This window comes from Sinohyriopsis cumingii, chromosome 11, assembly GCF_028554795.1.
Source record: "Sinohyriopsis cumingii isolate HCF-2022 chromosome 11, ASM2855479v2, whole genome shotgun sequence".
Lineage (NCBI taxonomy): Eukaryota > Metazoa > Mollusca > Bivalvia > Unionida > Unionidae > Sinohyriopsis > Sinohyriopsis cumingii.
The window spans coordinates 71,156,219-71,180,172 of record NC_142971.1 but is presented as its reverse complement, the minus strand read 5'-3'; the positions used below and the strand labels follow the sequence as shown (position 1 = coordinate 71,180,172).

The following is a 23,954-nucleotide window of genomic DNA, read 5'->3' as shown; positions in this document are numbered from 1 at the left end:
AACGCACTTTGAAAGAACGCATGTGGAAATATTTTACGCATCACCACACTCTGAAGTACATCGACATCTTACCGCACCTGGTGCAAGCGTACAACCAATCTTACCATCGAAGCATCGGACGTGCGCCGCAAGACGTGACTCCCGAGAACGAAGTGTTGGTGTTTGAGCGCCTGTTTGGGCTGTCCCCAAGAAAAGTGGAGTGTTGGCCGTAGCAGATTAGGTGCGCATTGGCAAAACCAAACGCAATTTCGACAAAGGTTACTTACCTAACTGGACGACCGAATTGTTTCGTGTCACTGGACGAGTGCATGGCCGTCATCCTGCCGTCTATAAATTGGAAGACATGAACGGAGAAGTGCTCAAAGGAACGTTTTATTTGCCCGAGTTACAACGTGTCACCAAAAAAGAAGACGACGTGTAGGACATCGAAAGCATTCTCGGACGCAGAACCCGTAAAGTGAGCAAACGACGTGTCAAAGAAGTCAAAGTACGTTGGAAAGGATATCCACCCAGTTTTGATTCTTGGATCGAGGCTTTGCAAGTCATCGACTATAAAAAGAAGTGACCATCATGCCCTTTCACACAGACGCAGCTACGTCGACCACTCCTTCACCTAATTCTTCTCTGCAAGATTTACTAAAACAACCTTTGTGGGTGTGGTGTGGAGAACGTGTGCCTAAAACGCAAATCGTCTTTTTCTGCCAAATCTTCGTGGTGTATTGTGTCATCGGGGCAGCCATCGCCAATTTGAGTTTGCAACAAGGAGACAAACAATTGTGGACGATTTTATTAAGCAGTTGCATCGGTTACCTGCTTCCCAATCCCTCTCTGAAATTCTCCTCGAACGGGAAGAACGGGAACCTTGTGTCCAGTGCCAGTGCCAGTCACCACTCCAACAACAACAATAACCCCATTTTGGGCGGAGACACGCCTCCGACGTCCAGTAAACCCTCGTTCAGCCACAGAACTCTGGAATAATGAGTCACCAATACCAATTTTACTTAACCTTACCCAGTGACAGTTCCATGGAGGTGTTTCCCCACAATACGTTGTGCTGTTACACGGCCAAATTACCTCAGGCCATCCCATTAGATCACGAAGCCCATTGGGAAGTGGCTTTAGTAGAAATCATTCACCCGACCCAAGTCCTCAATGTCCCTCCCAATCAAAATATTTTTACGGTGGAAGTTCATGACGAGCAAATACAACAGTACTTGGATATCCATGGCAAATATAACATAAAAAACCCTAACACAAAAAATGCAAAGTTGACCGACTATCGCTTGTCCATTCTCGCAGGCTATTATTTTAGTGGTCAACATTTGGTCAGCACCATAGCCTCCAGGTTTAATGTCGTGTTTCTGAAAGCTTTGGAGAGTGTCAAAAAAAGTGTCACCCTGGAGTACCACAAAACAGCTCGTCGCTTCCTGATAAAATTTCCTGAGGGGAGTAAAATCATGTCTTTCTTATTTTGTCCTGAATTGTTTGTCATGTTGGGCGGGGACATGGAGATCAGGAAGAAAGTAGAACAAGAAAAAGGCGAATTACTAGTCATTTCTGACAACGATACTTTTGCCAAGTATTTTCGTACCCCGGTAGAACTGAACCAAGGACTGAATTTGATGTTTGTGTACTCCGATGTGGTGGAGTACAGCGTGGTGGGACACACCTCCGTACCGTTACTGCGTGTCATTCTTTTCAAAGTGGATTCTGCCACGGCCGCTGACGAAGAAGGTGGAAACACTTATCACGTCCACCGCGAATTTGTACATCCTCACTATTTGCCTGTCAGCAAGTCTTATTTGGACACGGTCAACATTGCTATAAAAGGAGATCTGGGACAAAATATTCCATTCACCAAAGGAAAAGTCACGGTGAAACTCCATTTTCGGAAACGGTTCTCTCACGACTCGGAAGTCATGTATCCAGTGTACCGAGAGGTTGCTCGACAGCGAGGACACGGTTTAGGAGATATGTTGAAATCGGCCTTTCGTTCGGTGGCTCCGGTGTTGAAACCGATGGTGACACGCGGATTGCACGCCTTGAAAGATGCGGCACTGACGCAAGGCAAAGAATTTCTCCAAAATGTCATCATCGACAAACAAAACCCCAAAGAAGCCTTCATAAGGGCAGGCAAAAATGTCTTGCTGCAAACGGGTAAAGACCTTTTGAGCCGACGAGAAACACCTATAAATGCCCTGCACGCTACCGTGTCAGGGATTCAGCAAGGACAAGGCAGAAAGAGACGACGAAGAAAACACCCTTTCACCAGACTTCACACTTCTAAAGCTAGAAAGACAAAGAAAAGAAGAACCGTTCGAGACTTAAACGTTTTCGATTATTGAGAAAGAGAAAAAAATGATGCACCGAGAATCTTGCGCTTGTTCCAAGTCGGAACTAGATCTGTTTGCCATGCCTCCCACCATGATGACCATGCAAGAATCTCAGCGGGTGGAATTTCACCCCGTCTCCTCTTTGACGGCCCCAGCTTCCATCGAGTTTGAAATCAAAGGACAGCCCGAAGATTACATCGATCTGAATAGCAGTTACTTGTACCTGAAAGTCAAAGTTATCGAAGATGACAATACAAACATAGAAAGTGATGAGGTAATAGCTCCCGTCAACAATTTCATACATTTCTTGTTCAGTGGAGTGGACTTGTACTTGAATAACAAACTAGTCAGTAGCAGCATGGACACTTACCCTTATCGTGCCTACCTGGAAAATCTCTTGACGTACGGAATAGACGCCAAGAACACTCATCTCGATGCCTGTGTGGTATGGGAAGCTGACGAAGCTGACGAGTTTGAAACATGCGAAATTATTACAACTGATAAAAATAAAAAATACAATGAGGGATTTGTAGAACGAAGAAAGAAAATTGATGATGGATCGTTTACATTTGGACATGTGGTTGCAAGAAAAGTATTTGCTGAATGGGGTGAATGTTCGCCTGAGACTGAATTGTAGCAGTGCCGCTTTCCATTTGATAGGTACTGCCGCTTGCAAAACTGTCATCCAGGAAGCCAGGCTCTACGTACGACGCGTGGGAGTGTTACCTAAAGTGGGAAACGACATCAGTAACACTTTAAGCAGAACGACCGCCAAGTATCCGATACGACGCGTGGAAGTGAAAACCTTCACCATTCCCAAGGGGCAATGATCCATGATCGAAGATCATCTGTTGCAAGGACAGCTACCCAAACGTTTAATCGTTGGTATCGTGAGCAATGAAGCCTTCAACGGAGCTTTGGCTAAAAATCCTTTCTTCTTTCAACCCTTTGGCGTGTCCAAGATCGAAGTCAGTCGCGATGGCAAGACCTTGTGTACCCGACCTTTCGAACCTGACTTTGACAAGAAGAATTACTTGAGATCGTACTTGTCCCTGTACGAAGCCACCGGTCAGTTAGGAACCAACACCAGTCACAGCATTACGTACGACGATTATGCAGGAGGCTACGCTTTGTGGGCTTATGATTTCACTCCAGGCCAAGGCAGCGACGAGGGACATTTCCACCCTATAAAATCCGGCCAGATTCGAGTAGAAATTCAGTTTGCAAACCGAATTCCTGATGAAACGGTAAACGTCATTCTGTATGCAGAATTTGATAATACCATAGAAATCAACAGTTTGAGAGAAGTCATTCTAGATTATTAGAAGCTATGGAAGACTGTTATCCCTCTTTACCTAGTGGAGAAACTTTGGAGATGAAATGTGAGGAGACCGTAGATGAATCCCAAGACAAAGACGAAGAAGTTGTCATGATGAAGTCGAGATGGCCAGAACAAGAAGCCCATTTAGTCTCCTGTTTTGCCAAATACTTGGTCGAAACAATTACGGAACTGATCAAGAAAGATTGCTATGGATGTCAAAACAACCATCCCAGTCAAATTCAACACGATAAATGCCTGATGTTGAGTCAAGAAGAAAAATTGGATGAGTATCTGGACGAAGCTTGGAGTCTCATCTCGGACGAAGTCGTGTTGCACCAGTGGTATAAAGACTTGCGTGAACATTCCTGTCCACCATTACCCACTCAAGAGATCCATCGTATCGAAGCTCTCCTGAATCAGAGTGGGGAGACGAAGCGAAGAAACGGTTATTTGTCAGACATTTTCAAGCAAAAAGTCAGGATCGAATTGATGACTTATTATTACCTGTGAAGAAAAAAACAACACACAAATGGATACCTGGGAACTTTATTACTTTTTGAACCACAGTTCGTACACTGCTTCTTGGAATCCTGTCGTCTGTGCTAAAGATGAACTCCCTCATCGCAAACCTCAAGACCATCAAGCTTATGTGATCAACACGGACGACAGTCATCTCCCAGGAACCCACTGGGTAGCCGTCTACTTTCCTCAAGAAAGATGTGTGGAATATTTCGATTCGTATGGATTGCCCCCTTTGGAAGACGATATCATTGACTTTATGAGAAGAAATGCTCACACCACCCGATTCAATAATGTGAAATTACAAGGCACAGATTCCTTGGTGTGTGGACAATATTGTGTGTATTTTCTGCATCATCGCAGCCTGGGCTATTCCTTAGAACATTTAGTGACTCATTTTGATCCTCGTTCTTCTTCTAGAAACGATGTGAAAGTAGATCGATGGTTTTGTGACCATTATGCTTATCTTTTGTCTCAAGCTAGGAAACGTAGTGTCCATCAATGGCCTAATGACTTCCAACAGTGGAAATCACAATTTCATTCACAACGTTGTCAACCCTGTTTAAAGTAGAGTGTTAATTGAAATAAAATGTTTGTAATTTGAAAAAATGTTTGATGTTATATTGTTGAATTATTGTTAAAAATGTTATAGTTGTTTGTTAGTATTAAGTGATTTTGAATAAAAAATGTTGTGTTTTGAAGAAAAAATGCCTTTGTGGTTTGTTTGACTATAGAAATCTTGATTCATGCTCTTTGACTTCTTACTATCCCTCTCATGACACTCATTGAACGTTGCGGCTCGAAAACCGTAGAGGGATATTTTCCTTTGCGTCCGCGCTTTGACTTTAAGGCCGGGACTGCCTCCAGTCTAACCATCCATTGTCGACTCATCCTCCTACGAAGATGTGCTCCAAACTAGCTAAGCTAAACGAAGCCTACGTGAATTTGCATAGGGTCAGACACAGTCTGATACCGAAGCCAGAAGAGATAGAGAATGTGAGAATGTTAAAAGTCACTGAAGACCTGATACAAGAGCTCTTCAGAGAAGAAGTGAACAGGGAGAAAGAAGAATGGACAGAGAAGTACAGACTTCAGAAACAGCAGAGAGAGCAGCAACAGCAACAACAGCAGCAGCAGCAGGAACCTGAAGCTGACAGAGGCTTTGTCGATTGTCGTATCGACACCAAAGAGTTCTTCTTCTCTTTCCGAAGAAGCAAACCTATCGTCAGAAAGTCTATCATCAGAGGACGTCGCATTCTTAGAAACTAAAAGATCGCCCTAGCTTCAACTTCACACAAGCAAAAAAAAAACAGCCCTTTTCAGGGCTACCCAATACTCTAGAAAAGAAATAACAATCGATTTGCCAATGCGTGTATGTAGAGTAGTGTGAATATAAGCACTAACTCTTTTCTGGTGTGATTGTATGTGTTTGTGTGGACAGTAGATAATGATCATATTTTTTTGCTGTTTGACGTGCGTGGAGAGTATATTTGGGGTTTGATTTGATTGCTTTGCGTATGTGAATAGTATATTGAAGTGATTAATGAAAATTTTTAAATTAGTAATGGGTAGTAAAAAAGTGAGTGAGTGTTTCTTTTAGGTCCGCGCGTTGTTTGGTCATGGTCTAGGTAATATAACTTTGGTCTTGGGGATGTTTTCCTTCACGTCCGCGCTTTCACTATAAATTGAAAATCGCTCGGCAGTCTAGCTACCCTGTTCATTCGTTGACAAGACAATGAATACCAGAATTGTGAAACTGCTAGAACTCCAGATGCACCTGGAATATACCAGGCGCATAGTAAATGAACTGGCCGCTGAGCCATAGTAGAAGAGGCAAGGATAAAGAAAGAAGAGGAGGAGAGAAGACAAAAGGAAGAGGAGGAGAAAAAGAAAATAGGAGAGAGGATTGCTTACAAGATACCAGAGACAGAGGATTGGGGTGATGAAGCCAATCATCCTCCCTCTGCGCTCCCAGTCAAACGAGTCAACTGGAAAGATTGGAGTAGAAGATGTGTGTGTGGTGCCAGACCTGGAAGGTGCCATCATTAACCAGGTGTCCTGGAGTTCTTGAAAAAAACAGCCCTTTTCAGGGCTACCCAAATCTCAAGAAAAGAAATAGCAATCCATTTGCTAATGTGTGTATGTAGAGTAGTGAGAATATAAACACTGACTCTTGTTTCCTAGTGTGAGTGTATGAGTTTATGTATATGATTGTGTGTTTAGAAGCACTAGCATAGGTTAGTGTGGATAGTAGATTATTGGGATTTGATTTTAATGCTTTGCGTGTGTGGATGGTAGATTTTGGGTTAGTTTATTGCTGCTTAGCGTATGTGGATAGTAGATAATATGAAATGAGAAAAGTAGGGGATGTTTTCCTTCACGTCCGCGCGTTTCAAGTAATGATCTAGGTAATATAAATTCTGTGTCTTGGGGGATGATTTCCTTCACGTCCGCGCTTTAACTATAAGAACCCACAAAGTTCGTCATTCACACCATTCTGCAAAGAATAAAAAAGAAGATGGCTTCGAACCACCTTGATAAAATGAAAAAATTACAAGACGTCCTGGACAATTTGGGCATGATGGAGCAAATGTTAGTTAGGCTAAACGAGGATCACTATTCTTATAGTCCCCATCGAGTGAAGATGGAGATTAACAACTTAAGAAAACTAAAGGAAATCATATGTGATCTGTTGAAAGAAATAAAGGAGGAGAAGGAGGATGAAGAGGAAAGGATAAGGATGAGAGCATGGAACGAAAAAATTGAAAAAGAAGAAGAAAATGAGAAGAGGAAGAAAGAAGAGGAGGAGAAGCAGAAAGAAGAGAAAAAGAAGAAAAAGGAGGAAGAAGAGAAAGAAAAGAAGAGAAAAAGTGTAACAGAGAAAATAAGAAGCTGGTGGAGAAATAGAAGAAATTAAAAGAAGAAGAAGAAAACCAAAGGCCCTTTTCAGGGCCACTCCAAACTCTCGAAAAGAGATAGACTTTCAATTGCCTAGCGCTATTTATTTTATTTTTTTTTTTTTAAATTCCCATGTTCAATTCCCCTTGTCCCTAGACAGACCCACACTCTATTCCCATGTTCAATTCCCCTTGTCCCCATATTGACCCAGCCATTTTTCCCATGTTAAATTTACATTGTCCCTATATTGACCCAAGGGTGTTTTTAATGGTATGCCCTATAGTCACTACTAATAATTTTTTTAAAATCCAGGACAAGTTTATTCAATCATTTCTAATCTGTAAAAAAAATACACCCATTTTACCAGTTTACAAATTCAGATTTTACTTATAGAAGTACACCAGTAGATAGAACCATAATGGATATATTTAGATTATCTAAAGCCAATTCATTATATACTAAAACTAAGCCTGAATGCAAAAAATATATAATGCGGGCAAAGTCTAAGTTCTGAATTATTCTCCAAAATTTCATACATTAAATTTTCCTTTTTCAAAAATTACCACTCTCACTTTTTCTGATTTAATCAATCTTTATTCTAGATCTTAATCTTTCCCAGCCCTTTCCTGTATTCTTTTCCGTCTGCCCCCTTATCTTCCTACCCTTATCTGTCCCTGACTTGGAACAGCGACGCTCTTTATATACAAGGTTGGCTCGTGTAAAAATTCTGGTAAGCAAAGCATGGATTGGTGGGTATTGCAATCGATCGGCCAATCCAAATCGACCATGCTGACGGAACATGACCTCAAGCCAGTAATACACACAAGTCGGTGTTTTAATTATATATATATATATATATATATATATATATATATATATATATATATATATATATATATATATATATATATATATATATATATATATATATATATATATATATATATATAACAGACACGTCATGGCCTTCAATTTGTATTCTCGGGAAATAAAATATTCATTAAATTTTACAAAGCTTGTTGTCTTCACTCCTTTCTGTTACTTGTTTTAACGCACAATTTCCCTATTTACGTCAAATAATTAATCATTTAAAAGGGTTCTCCTCGCTCCCCCCCCCCCGTCCCCAGCTATACCATTGGAAAATATTTAAAGCTTTCAAAAAAAATTGGAAAAGTCTGAAAATAGGGCGGAAATAACGAGCCCACTCTGAAAGCCTTTCTTTTTCTTCTCGTAACTATTAGGAAACCGAGAAGTGGGACGTCTGAGGCGGGAGTCTGTTTCGCACGACCTTCATTGGCACAGTATATGAGAATGCATTATATTAGAATCTAAGTTAAAATTCAGCAGAATTATTTTCAGGATGAAATACAAAATAAAAATCATAAATCATGCCATGTCACAAACATGATTTCAGACACTAACGATGTACATACTACGAATAATAATAACTCCTGCCTTGTGGTATTTTATTTCATTTTATTATTGGGTTGCTTTTCTTAATGATTATACGGTATATTTGCCCTTGGCATTGTCCAAAATCACGTTCAATGTGTATCTGAACAGGGACATTTATTTTGTACACAACATACTACATAGCTAATATTTCTCAATTATTGTGGATCAAATACTTCGATCATTATCAATGGAGATAAACATGTTCATTGGGTCTGGGTCTAGGACAACAGATTCCCACTTGGAAATTCCTTAACTTTTTGACAACTTTGAATGTGTTAGAGAGGCTGACATATATCCAGGCTCTATTATTTTGTATTAGCTTTTATTCTTGTTTTTTATGTAATGTTGTGAGAAATTATTCAGTCTTCCCTTACTATCTTGATGCATAATCTGTCTTATTGTTGGGTTCAGTTTTTTATTTGGGTGGAATTATTTATTCAAATTATTATTTGCTGGAATTATAAAATGCTCATCAATAATAGTCTTGAACTGGAACATTAAGTTATAATTAGAGTCAATTCATACTTTAAAACTGTTGGATTATATCATTGTGATACATCAAGGGACTGCTAGCACATCATCACAATTCAGGCCATCGGCATATTACCACGTTCAAGATAACACGCACATCAACAGATTTAAAATTGTAATTTATTTGGAATACCACTGAAATTCAGTTGGAACTTTATACATTTGGATTTGTGATGAACGTTTAGGACTATTTTGGATTTAATTCGCAATAATGGATATTGTTTTTAAAATTATCACTTCGTGTTACAGGAAAATAAATTATTAGTTGAATTTTACAAAACATGTTGGTTTCCACTCTTTATATTTACTTAGTTTAAGACCATCGAGTCATAACACCATGCCACAAATATTCCAGTCCTAAATCCTGCCATGGCACAAACATATTAACAGACACACATCCTGTACATTTCAAATGTTGGCACTAAAATCACGAGGCCTAGAATTCCAATTTGGTTCCTGTTTTTAAAATTCTGAGACCAATTATATACAGCAACATGTGTTTATGTTCATGCTATGTTAAATATCCATAAATGATGATGAGTTCTGTCCGTATCCCTGGCATTTCTCTGGAGTCAAATCAACATTCGATTGTATTGTTATCTTTTAATTAGCTTTCTGTATAGATTTTGGCTACAAGCTTGCGTCATATTGATTAGACAATGAGAGTAATGTTGATTAATTACTATTGATGATATGAAAAATCAATGTATTTGAAATAAAAAAATCATATTTGACACCATGTGTAAATTAGTGAACATGGAACTGTATGTTCTATACAGACAAAAATACAGACGATCAATTTGTTTTCGTTTTGTTAGCTTAGACAGAATTTAGCCAGTCGGAAAATTACGTGAATTTTCCACCACACCAGCACTGTAAGGCTATATAGCGTCACAAGTGAGTGGTAGTAGTAGGGAACAAAGTAAAAAGTATACTGAAAGTTCTTGCGTTAATCTTCCCATAAATATTAAAATAATAGTCATTGAGATGTTACAATATTGAATTTTAAAGAACACCACACATTGTGGACGTCAATAGCATAGTTGCCACATCAAATTTAGTACATACATAAGTACATACATACATACGTACATACATACATACATACATACATACATACATACATACATACATACATACATACGTACGTACGTACGTACATACCTACCTACATACATACATGCATAAGTCAGTCAGTCAGTCAGTCATACATACATATCATATCATGTTGGTGACCGCAAACAGCATAGCTTCATTCTACAATAAAATGTGTGCCCTACTATCAACTAACATGCCCTAACATGATATTAAAAGTAAGTAGTAAATTAACATTAAATATAAACAATTAAAGGCCAAAGTCTTCTTGTCAAATCCGCAAATTTTGTTGTATGACAGCTGTTTGTGTGTGTTTATGTATTTGTTTATGTATTTGTTTATGTTTATTTCCATGAGATTTCTATACGGTTTTCTGTATTTATATATCTCATTTTGTAAATGCATTAGTTGACGATGTATATATATATCATGCTTGCGTTCTCGTCTCTGATGTGTCTCATAATCCTATGATATGTATAATATGTATCTTAGCAACCTGATATACTCTTTGTTGAAGAGGTAACTAAGTCATTTAGACAGTCAGTCATAGATAAATGCATGCACGCACGCATACGCGCAAACAAGTATATATATGCATAAATACATGCGTCATATGAAGAAAAAAAAAACTACATATAGAATTACACTGTTATAAGTTTTACATTTCATTTTCGTTACTATCTCGAACTTAATGTTAAGCACATAACACTATAGACATATTAACTTTTCGAAATATTATCATCATCAAGCAACCGTTAAAAGATTAGTGCCTTGCTCCGCCAAATGACTGCAGATTTGCATAATTGCAGGCATTGAGATATTTCGTTTTGTCAATACGGTAGCTGACACAGTATTACTATTGTATTTTTGTCAATTTTCTGTTTTATTTTATGATCTTGTATTATCATGAATTTGTTTATTCTGATGTAATCTCTTTTTAAAGAGGAAATAAAGTCAGTCAGTCAGTCAGTCAGTCAGTCAGTCATACATACATACATACGCTTGACGCTTGCTTACTTACTTACATACATACATACATACATACATACATACTTACTTACTTACTTACTTACTTACTTACTTACTGGTATTATAAACATACATTTTAATAGATCTGGGAAGATACCATTTAAACATTCTCCGAAATGATTCTCGCTCTTAATCTAAATAAAGACCTTGGAAACAACAACCTTTGCAAGTTTAAAACAAAAGTGAAAAAAAAATATATTTAATTAAATTCTTTTTGGTTTATAGTAGTGAAGTGTGACACGATAAGCAGGAATATTAATTGATGTTTTCCTGCTTAATTGTACATGAATGTCATTGAACGAGAGAAGGGAAAAGGAACGAATGACTGGAAGACAGAAAGAAGAAATATGGATTTTATGAAGCAGTCAAATGTTAGACTGAGATGTGGATGCTATTTATAATACAGTGTTTACTGACCTTCTAATTTGCTGAAAACCCATGTACATAATATTAGGAACAGCTTATTGTTTGTAAAACATCACGAAAATTCCTCTTCTCCCATGATAGAAATAGTCCTATATCGAATACATATACCGCTTGGGATTAACGAAGCTTTTGTCCACACGGTATTATTGATAGCTATGTTATGTCCTTCATCATAACTGACACCTTTATGCTGGTCAATACCGCTCAGTAACTAGTATATTCAAGTATATCACCGGTTTTGCAGTTTGAAGCATGTTTGACTGTAAGCGTTACTTAAGCGGACTGCTGAAACTCATTACGACGTTATACAAGTAGCGAACAAGTAGGTCCCGCTGTTTTGGCCTTCTGTATGCAGTATGTATGCTAGTAGCACTGACGGTATCATCGAGACAAATCCTGGGCAGAGTAGACTGCATCTACACAAACCATATGTATTTATTTATATTTATTACGCTTGCATGCTATTAATTTATGATGAAAACTTCCAGCAGTAGTATTATGGCAGAAGTCAGTCTAAATTATACATTGCAATTTCGTAGTACGAGGACAATCCAGTGCTTATTTTCATCGTGAGTTATCGTTAACTTTTTATCATGTTATGTCTTTTCGACTATTCCTTATATTAATTAATAAAAATGATAAATTCGGAAATGTTCCGAACATTTAATACATAAATGGCTCATCATCAAAAGCACGAGTCAATTGAAGGCAACTCTCCGCAATAAAATTAGCACGAATTCATGTTTTCTCCTTCTGTAATTATTTAAATTATATATATATATATATATATATATATAGAGAGAGAGAGAGAGAGAGAGAGAGAGAGAGAGAGAGAGAGAGAGAGAGAATGATAATTAAACACCAGACAGAACGGAAAGTGCTATCCCTGGATTCTATAGAAGAATGCTTGATAATAGTAGGCAGAATTAATATTTTATTACAAATAATAATATCATACAGATTGAGACTTTTTAATTCGTACTCTACGGAGATTTGAACCCAGGTCCACGGGTAAACTTCACCCATCGCCTTACCTGCACACACGAGCCAATATTCCCTCACTACTAAACATACATATCCACAACTGATGCTACTCAGTTTGTGTTATATGCATTCGTGTGTAGCAGACACTAGCATAACGACGCAATAATTAATTCTTATCTACCTACACAGTTATTCCGAATTCCTATGAAGAAAAAAATCAAGGTATATAGAATTAATTATAGAGAGGTATAAATATACACCTGACAGAACGGAAAGTAACTTCATCATGACCTTGGACCTTGAACCAAGCATCATGGATTAAATCTATGAACTGGACAACGTTAACGTCATCATACGCTTATATGCATCGTTTTGCTAAATACATACTTAATGTTTTTGGTAAACATGTTATAGACCTGTCAATCAAGGTATTCTACAGACATGCAAACTCTGAGTTTGATACAAATATATGCATAACTGTATATCCTGTTTAGAAGATCGAGTGATTAGAGCGTCTGCCTTACAAAAATGGTACTAGCAGCTACCCCGCTATTTATCACTATTAAGAGGATAGCGGTCGGAATGGTCTGTCTGGGGTCAGGATAATGTGACTGGGATGGACATGATGCTACATGTCTGCGGCATGATCCCCCAGTGCTGGACATTACTGTAAACTGTCCCAATGCAGCCATCGTAGCTGAACAATTGTTAAAGTTACATTAAAAACCAACGCACACACGCACACACACACGCACACACACTGTTTAGAAGACATTACAGATTAAGTACTAGTAAGTACTAAAAATATCGTACTAAATACAAACTGGTCAAAATGCATGTTAGTAAGTAACAGATACTATGATCACTCAATGAATTAAAACAAAAAATGTAAGGTGTGACCTTTGAGTTGAACCTAAGATAAAGTAGGTCCGTATTTGAAGCATATGTATGATAACACAGAGGTCACAGGTCAAAGATGCAGCTTTTAGTCAAGACCAATGACGTACTATCACAGGAAGTTTTTAACTGAAAAACTCAATGTCGCTGATACCATTAGTCATTTTGTTTGGGCACTTGTTGCCAAGGTGAGAGGCATGTAGTAGATATATCATTCAAGACCGGTTACATACTGTAATAGCGCTGAAGTGAAAACTCCATTTTGATACATTTTAAGGCTCCACCAGATGTGGAAACAAACTTTTCAAAATGGCCGCCATGGCAGCCATTTTGTGAGGTCGGATCAACACGTTTATCATTTTGGACATAGTACATGTCATCAAAAATGATTCCGATGAAACACCGTGTCGATACAACCTTGAATTCATGATTAGCAAGAATGACAAGCGTCTCAATGCAATGCAATTTTACATTAAAACAAACTCCATATAGTTTAGAAGCGTTTAAATGAAACCCCATCGTACTACGACCTGTTCAAGACGAATAGCAATAAAAAGAGTTCCAATATGGCCTCAAAGGCGGACATGTTTGAATTAGATCGATATCTTGTTTTATTTAAGCATCTGCATCTTACAGGCTCCAACTCACTTCACACGCACGTACGCATATCCTGTTTCTATTTGACCATCCATTCAGTAAAAGTGGCGATAAAATGATGGTCGATGGCTGCCATGTCGGCACAATTTTAATATATTAAAAGCTAGACTCATAAGTTGTTTTGTGAAAACCTTTTGTCAGTATCACTACCCTTCCAGGAGTAAAACTCAAAATAGAGTATCCAAGATGGTAACCATAGGAGCAATGCTGGAAATCAAATTGGTGCCATTTTCATTTTGGACATTTACGTATTATACGAAGCACTTTGGTATAATTCTATGTCGATATCGCCATCCATTTAGGAGGTATGACATCATTTTCAAGATGGACGTCATCGATGTTAGACAGACACCAATTTCCCATGGAAACAATATATATTTTATACAGTGTTTTTTTGTCCATACAAGAGGAGTAGCGATGGCAAACCTTTCAAGCAAGAGGGAATTGATGGAGGAGATGCTGGAGGGGGAGGCGCTACTTTCACTTATGACTTTCTAGATCTCATTATGCATGTGTATGTCAAGTCTCAAGACAATCTTTCAATGGTGTTGACAAGTTGTAATAACACGTCCCTGTTAACTTTGCAGTTGTGTGTCTGTCCCTATTTTACTATTCATAATTGTTTCACTTTACACGATGAGACGTAAACCTATTTGATGAACTGCTAACTCATATTTTATTTTAAATTCAAGTTTTAAGTAATATCTTCTGTTATTATCTTGGAATATGTTAAACCAACAACAACAAAAAAAAACTTGTATGGCACGCCTGAACAAAATCCTGGTGAATTCCTCCCTTTTCACATCCCTGTATCAGAATGTACCATTACAGCCAAACATATTCCCATTGGTGAGTCGCCGCTGCACAAGTGATGCCATATACCGACAGACTAGATCAAACTTTACTCAGCTGGTTACCCAGTAATTACCTCCCTATAAATACATAGAAATTCACCATCATCATCGTCAGTCCCGCAGTCTGGTAGACCGTTGGGGCACCGCACAAGACCGAAAAACTAACTTCCTCCATTCCTCTCGATTTTCCGTCTTTCTCAGTGAGTCCCTCAATGTCAAGCCTGTCCACTCTCGAATGTTATCTTCCCACCTCTTTCTTTGCTTGCCTCTCTTTCTTCTTCCTTGTACAGTATTGTCTTGGCAAGTCCTGATGATCGTGAGACACGCCCATACCACATCATTTTACGTTTATTCACTGTAATCAGGAGACCCAATAGCTTGTCTTATCCTTTGCTGTATTTCTTCATTGGTGACATGGTCTTTGTATGTGACGCTGAGGATCTTTCGGAAACATCTCATCTATATGGCCTGTTTTCTTTTCTTTAAGTCAGTTGTTATGGTCCATGATTCGCGGGCAAAGATAAATATAGAGATCATCAGTGAGTTCATCAGTCTGACCTTTGAAATGAGTGCGATGGTCTTGTCCTTCCAGATGGGCTTCAGTTTTGTCATTTCTGCTGTTGTCTGTGCAATCCTGGAGAGTACTTCAGGCTTCGATCCTTCGTCTGTTACAGTTGCCCCAAAACACTCCATGATTCTCTCCAGAAAAATGTTGAATAGTGTGGGAGAGATCAGACAGCCTTGTCTGACTCCGATTGTCTTTATAAACCAGTCCCCTATGCAGCCGTTGAAGTATAATGTACTGTGACCTTGTCATAGAGGTGCTCTATTACTGTGATGAGGTTGCCATTGATGATGTACAGTCTCATGGTCGCCCACAAGGCTGCATGCCCTACCCTGTCAAATAACTTCTTGACATCCACAAAGACGCGGTACAAATCTTGCTGGTATTGGAGGTACTTCTCATACAATATCCTAAGATTGAAGATCTGCTCTGTTGTGCTGCGCCCTGCTCTGAACCCTGCCTGCTCCTCGGCAATGATCTTTTCAGCCTATGACTTTAGTCTTTTCAACAGTATCCTTCACATGATTTTGCTTGGATGGCTAATAAGGCTGATTGTACGGTGGTTTTATACTGTTGCAAGTTGCCTTTCTTGGGGAGGGTGATGATGAGTGATTAGGTCGTACTCCTGTTTGCCAGATCTTGTTGCAGATGTTTGTTAGGACACTAATCATTGCTTCTCCTCCAGATTGGATTAGTTCTGCTAGATTTTGTCCACTCCTGCTGACTTGTTTTTATCAGCGATCTCACTGTGGCGTCTTCTTCTTCGCGTAAATACACAGAAAAGACCTGCCTCTAAATATATAGCAAATACCTCCCTCTACACAGTAATTACCTCACTCTAAATATACAGAAATCGAAGCAATTAGAAAATAATATTACATGTTACAAATATTTTCCAAACATATGCATAACCTTTTTGAACATGTATACAAACGGACCATTTCATCATGTTATTTATGATCGGTAATATATCAACTGTGGCCAAGCACCTTACGCACATACCAATGTGTGTAATAAATTAGAGGGATGCCATATTGAAAATACTACATGAAATGTATCCCTTGTTCACGTACAGAGATTCAATTGTTCCTTTTCGTTGCATGTTTTGAAGCCAAGACGATGTATGTAGCGTACACAGTAAGTTCAGTAGACTAAGTTAAGTTGTGAAAAATACGCCTGACCTATAGTGAGTCGAAACACATGATACTTGCACGCGTGACGCCTCCAAATAGTAAAAACACATAATACTTATACGTCTTTTCATCATGTCAGTGGAAACGAACGGCTAGTCTCCAGTCAGTAGAAACACATAGTACCTACACGCGTCTTTTTGCATTGTCTGTAGAAACACGCAGTGCTTACACGTCTGACCTCCAGTCAGTAGAAACACATAGTACTTACACGGATTCCGTTCTGTCAGTGGAAACACAGAGGCTGGCCTTTCAGTCAGTAGAAACACATAGTACTTACACGTCTTTTGTCCTGATAGTGGAAACACGCGCTTCTTACACGTATGGCCTCCAGTCAGTATAAATATATAGTGCTTAGACGTATTTTGTCACGTCAATGGAAACACGTGGTCTTTGTTTTAAAAAGACAATTTGCCCTTCTTAACATCTATTAAATAGTACCATTTACACACCAATGTTTCAGCCGCTCCTATTTTATTTAGTTATCATGTATATTTCATTTACATAAAAATGTAAGCACACCGTGCAATAAATGATAGGGTTTAAGTCTTTCTTATTTGAAATATCAACCAATGAAAACCCAATGTCAATAGGTCACGAGGAGTAGCCATTACAGGCTTTTCAATATGATTGGTTGGGGAGGGGAGGAGAGGAGAAGGCAATATTTCCATTTATAAACCTCTAAACCTTCTCATGATGGTGAATGTCAAGCGTGAATAAGGAAAGCATGCATTTCACTTGCAAGTTTATCCGATAATTCCTGGTAACATATAAACATTGATCAGAAAAACAAACATCGCTAAGTTCAAACAATCATATTGGTTTATAACTAACAGTTTTCTCAAGAAAATAGCAGAAACTACTTTGAAGAACAGTAGGGGGAAATGTCTCGAAATTATTTTCGCTCAAAGACATTCATCTAAAATGAAGCAGTATATCATGGCACTTAGATATGTTTTTATTATCATTAAAGCCCCCCACCCCACCCCAACACATTCCCTGCCAATATAATGAAGGATACATAGATGCTCAAGTAGATTAAACATTTTTTCAATTGGCAACTAGTTTCTACTCCTAACTGAACATTCCGTTTGATGACTTTAATTTCACTTCCGGTGTTCAGGTACACAAATAAGTTGTATAATATTTAGCCGCAGTATTAGTTTTCATACTATCTCTCCTTTGATGATATTACATTGTTCATGTAATCACAATATATATATATATATATATATATATATATATATATATATATATATATATATATATATATATATATATATATATATATATATATATATATGACATACAAAATGTATGTACACTTTCAATATTCATGCCATCATATGTTTATTACATGCAACCTTATTTCATTTAATGTCATCACTTTGTATATTACGTGCAACATTATTTCACTTTCACTTTTGATCCATATAATGAAATACTGCAAAATAGTCTTAGATCATAATTGCTTTTTTCAGAATAGTGTGCTTCAAATTTGTGCAAGAGTACGGTTTATTAACTCTGTCCTTTTATTATTACCCTGCAGTTGAATAGTTATTAGACTCGTTTATCAGGTCTCATCTGTACATATTTTTACCCTTTAAACATTACATGCTAATTTGACATGTACGTCTAAACGCCAACAGACTGATATAAGCAGTAAACTGAATACTATGTGGTATATATATATATATATATATATATATATATATATATATATATATATATATATATATATATATATATATATCAAGAAAGGAAAAGCAATAAAAACTGAATACACCCAACACTAGCATCATTTGAATGCTTTATTTATCTTGTATGACCTATTTATATATAACCAAGAACCGTTAACGTGATGTTTGTGAATAAATTGTGCATGACCATGTTTCACAAAAGCAGGTAATGATGAACTCAAAGATTTGGTTATCTTATGATGGAAAGATTTAGAGCCCTTTCAGTAAAAGAAAAAAATGTCAAACCAACAAATAACAAGAAAAACCACAAAGTCATGACATATTCTTTTATGTGCCTTTTTTGAACCCATCTAATGACGTTTCCAACTTATATTTTCTTTGCGTTTTTACTTTAATGTTCTCTGCTTCGATGGGATTGATCTAAGCAACGCTAGCACATTGAACAAAACAAAAGAACCTTATAATGCAAAAGTGTATAAAACTGTCTGATGATGTATAATTTAGAACAATGACGGTAATCTCAAACTATTATATTTTTCGAGATCACTGAACCACGTAAACATTATTTTAAAAAAAGGGTTCAATACTTCACATATAGACACTACCCTTCTTCTCATTTGGAAAAATTTGAAGTGAATATTTACACAGATGCTAAAATGTTTCTTATATATATATATATATATATATATATATATATATATATATATATATATATATAATAAATATTACTCCAATCATCTTAATATCTTTTTTACAGGGGGGAGGGAGCGAGGGGAAGGGGAAAAGATGTGATTAATTAAGATAAATTGTAACTGTATAAATCCCATACCGACTACTACTAATGCTGCTGATACTACTACTATTACTACTACTACTGCCACTAATACTACTACTACCACTATGGTATTGTTCCAGTTCTATAAGTCAATCACAAACAGTGAATTGCCCCAGTCACACATACAGTTACTTGTACATTTGGAAGCATATATTTTATTATACATTCCCTACCTTTTAAATTAATGCTACACACCTAGCATATATAAGTTATATTTCTTGTTAACGATTTACAAAATAAACTCGAATTTGCCAGTTGGCAAACGATTGTATATAATAAGCATTTCTTTGCCATCTACTATTAAGGATGTATTCAACTTGGGTTTTAAGGGTTTTTAAGGGTGTGTGTGTGTGTTTTATTGGCTGTAAATGGGAGCTAAGTACCTTCCTCAAGGCCATACCGAGGCAGCTGGCCCAAGCTGGTCTGGGCGGGTATCGAATTGGCTACTCTTTGTATTACGAGTCCGACGTTCATTTTCTGGGCAACCACGGTTTCCTTCAAAGTGTACATTGTTTACGAATTATGACAGATTTCTTAAGTGCTCTGAAACTGACACCATGAGGATTGATACCTACCTACCTACCTGCATACAGCCATACATACATACATACCATACATACATACATGGCATGCATGCATGCATACACACGCACGCACGCACGCACACACAGAGACATACATACATATACATACATACATACATTAAACCTAAGTAATATAATTATATTTCACCTCTGTAGTCATGGACATACGCATTGTTTGAGCAACGTTTTAAACTATGTAAATCTAAAAAATATATGTATATAGCTTCATTTATAATATAGCTAGGCATACACAACCTGCCATTTTAAAACATGTGTTACAAGTTAATACAGGCATTCGTGTATACACTGTTGTTTTACAGTGGAGCCGCTATTCCATCACAAGAGTATATATTGTAGTTGTTGTAGGGTATAACGCCATTTTCAGGACCAGATAAGCTATAAATGGCGGCCAGTATAAATGGTTGAGGAAGAATCCATGAAAACCCCGGATGGAACCACCGACCCACAAGAAGCTACCGGCAAGCTTTCTCAAATACCCACATTGACCGAGCCCTCAACGGAGTAGATTATCTTTCTGTGGCAACAAAGACACTAACAAATACGTGCCATTGATTGGAATCATCCTAACAATTTGCTTTAAAGTAAATAAATTAAATCAGTTGTTTCACATGCTGCAAAATCTTCAGATATGAATGTAGTATGCTCCGTACGGTTATGTTAAATTGTCGGAATGTATAGTACATGGTACAGTCAGGTTAAAGTATAGGAATGTATGATACTCAGCACAGTGATGTTAAAGTATGGGAATGTATTATGCATGGTACAGTTACGTTAAAGTGTAGGAATGTATTATGCTCAGCACAGTGATGTTTAAGTATGGGAATGTATTATGCATGGCACAGTTATGTTAATGTATGGGAACATATTATGCTTAGTACAGTTATGTTAAAGTATATGAATGTATTATGCTCAACACAGTGATGTTAAAGTACTATACATGGTACAGATAGGTTAAAGTATAGGAATGTATTATCCATGGTACAGTTATGTTAAAGTATGGGGATGTATTATACATGGTACAGTTATGTTAAAGTATAGGAATGTATTATGCTCAGTACAGTGATGTTAAAGTATGGGAATGTATTATGAATGGTACAGTTATGTTAAAGTATGGGAATGTATTATGCTCGGTACAGTTATGTCAAAGTATATGAATGTACTATACATGGTGCAGTTAGGTTAAAGTATAGGAATGTATTATCCATGGTACAGTTATGTTAAAGTATGGGAATGTATCATAAACAGTACAGTTATGTAAATGTATTGGCTAAATTACGATTATTTTCAAGTGCAAATTTTGATAGCATGTTTGCCTTGACTGACGAATCGTTTCTTTTGTTTTTGTTGTGTTTTTCTTTTTCGTTTTCAATTAAAAGTAGAATGAAAGTACGTATGGCAAATAAAGAGTCTCCACCAATAACAGCCTCGTAACTTTAACGTCTTTCTTTATCATTCACATATGAAAGTACAAAGCATCATTCTTGAAAGAAAACTAATGTAATTGTACAATTGAAAACTAATGTAATTGTACAATTGAAAACTAATGTAATTGTACAATTGAAAACTAATGTAATTGTACAATTGAAAACTAATACAATTGTACAATTGAAAACTAAAGTAATTGTACAATAAAAACTAATGTAATTGTACAATTGAAAACTAATGTAATTGTACAATTGAAAACTAATGTAATTGTACAATTGAAAACTAATATAATTGTACAATTGAAAACTAATGTAATTGTACAGTTGAAAACTAATGTAATTGTACAATTGAAAACTAATGTAATTGCACAATTGAAAACTAATGAAATTGTAAGTACAGTTGGAAAATTAGAGGTAAAAAGTATAACGTCATTAGCTGATTGAAGATGCTACCATCAAAATAGTAACATTTAAGTTGCAATGAATTCATATATTTGTACTTTTAAGGTAAATGTATTTAGCTAATCTAGATCTAGTAGATAATGTGGCTCCTCAATTAATATAGTTGATTAAATAATTTCATTTTAAATCCTCCCTCGTTAAATGATCAACCTCCCTTGTAATGGAGAACCTGTGTTTTGAATTATTAGCTCTGTTAGTGCCGAATGGCAAGGTATAAATTATAACGTTGTAAGCAGCAGCGGAACAGTGAGCTATGTTGACTTATATGATTTCAGACAAATTAATGGGAGATTTCCTCGGCATTAGATGCTACAAAAACGTATCTGTATAAGATAATGTTAATGATCTTCACATGAATGGGCATTCTGCTGGAAAAACAGGAAGTGTAATTTTGAAACAAGAAATATATATATATAAATTCAAAGTATAGTTTGCCCCTGAATAATTCCAATATTTAAGAACAAAGCACGTTTTTCAATCTCAGGAGATGTAAACGGTCACGTGATACTGATCACCATAATAGCAATACCCCTCCCACCTACCTCTGTGATCCAGATCAAACTTTGCAACCGCAGATTCAGATCGCCCATTAGAAGTTAAAACAATGTAACTGCACAGACCGCCCTGCACTCCACTACTCACCCCTTTTGCCGAAGAAAGCGTATGGCATGCTTTAGAAGCCAATCTTAAAACATCATTGCATTCTGCATACACGATATGGTCCACTGTTATTAAGGTCAGGGTAATATGACTAGCAAGGGATCTCACTAAAAATTGACTCGAGTTTACTTTTGATCATCGAAATTCGTAGACATTAAGAACCACGAATGCTATAGCAACGCTTTGTACACGTGCGTAATGTTGAATAAAGGAATATCATGTTTTAACGGCAACAACAATTTCTGTTTCTTTTTAAATTAAAAAAGGACCATAACACGATCATGAGATCACTGGTATGATCCACTCTGACATTCTACCCTTTATATAGACGAATTTTGCCCTGTGAAGATGGTACTTTCGTAGTCTGTAGAGAGGCTAATTAAAGACATTCTTCGAGCTTCCTAACAGAGATTGCTTTGCAGATGAAATTCGCTGATACTATGACAGAAATGAAGTAAATTGGAATCACGAGGATTAAATGATTATGGCTGGCTATTTATCAATTTTCAAATTATTACCGAATCACTCAAAGAGTTAACATAAAATCCTTCAGATTTTATTTACTTTCGAATGATTAGGTGAAATTTACGAATCGATAAATACCCAACCATACTCATTTAATCCTATAACGAATATCTTTGTTGGTGAAGTGTTTTTGTTATTCACTTCGACCTTGATCGATATGATTATCCATCTGATGTTGTCTAAATAAGAACGTTCGTGCAGGATTGTATTCATTGTTTGGTGTTAAGATGCAAGATAAGACATTGAAGGCCTATGAAGGTATAAACTTTAAAGAGATAAAGGCCATTACTCAAAAATGGTATCACCTTCTAATCACTTTAATATTTTTATCTGTTTAATTACATCGTTACTCTGTACTAAACGCTTCTGAAATAGAATGAAGTATGTGCATAACTTCTGCCGGATATAATCTATCCTTGAAGTGTCACAATTTCACACGCATGAAGGTTTTGTTGCGCAATGTCGTAAAATGTCTAGTATCATCAAATTTTGAACAGCTCTTCTGGACGCAAGCAATAATGCATTACTTAAAATAAGAGATTATTTATGAAGAGCAAAGACGTATCGTCGGCACTTGCTATGCGGCCGTAATGGATCACGACTACATCACGCAAAGTACATGTCCCCTTTTGGAACCATGATAAACATCGGCGTCATGCGTAAATGTCATATATCTAAGTATTAACTTTAACAAGACTTAAAGCTTCACCTATTTTCATCATGGTCGACATGTCTGTTCTTACTCTTCTTTGCTTTGGCAAAATTTGAAAAAATCGGCAATATTGTTGCACGAATATAGGACAGACATTCGAGATCCCCTCCACTGTGTCCTTCACTTTATTTTAAACCGAAGGGGTGCAGAATTATAGTTTCCTTTGACGATTGGCACCTGTTCTCTAAATCACAAAGATTTTTTTTTAATGCGATAAAAGAAAGGCACGAGGAAAGTAAGCAAGAATATTAAAGATCAAGAGAGCACTAAAAGCATA

General features: G+C 36.9%; 1 protein-coding gene across 2 annotated transcripts in view; it reads right to left on the bottom strand.

Annotated features, from left to right (window-relative positions):
• The window catches only part of LOC149788690 (protein FAM167B-like), a 45,358-nt gene extending 33,346 nt beyond the window's left edge, over positions 1–12,012 (bottom strand). For both annotated transcript variants that reach the window (XM_089974772.1, XM_089974771.1), the window contains exon 1: positions 11,599–12,012. The gene's annotated coding sequence lies outside the window, so the exon portion shown is untranslated. The remainder of the gene's footprint in view (positions 1–11,598) is intronic.
• Between the last annotated feature and the right edge of the window lie 11,942 nt (positions 12,013–23,954).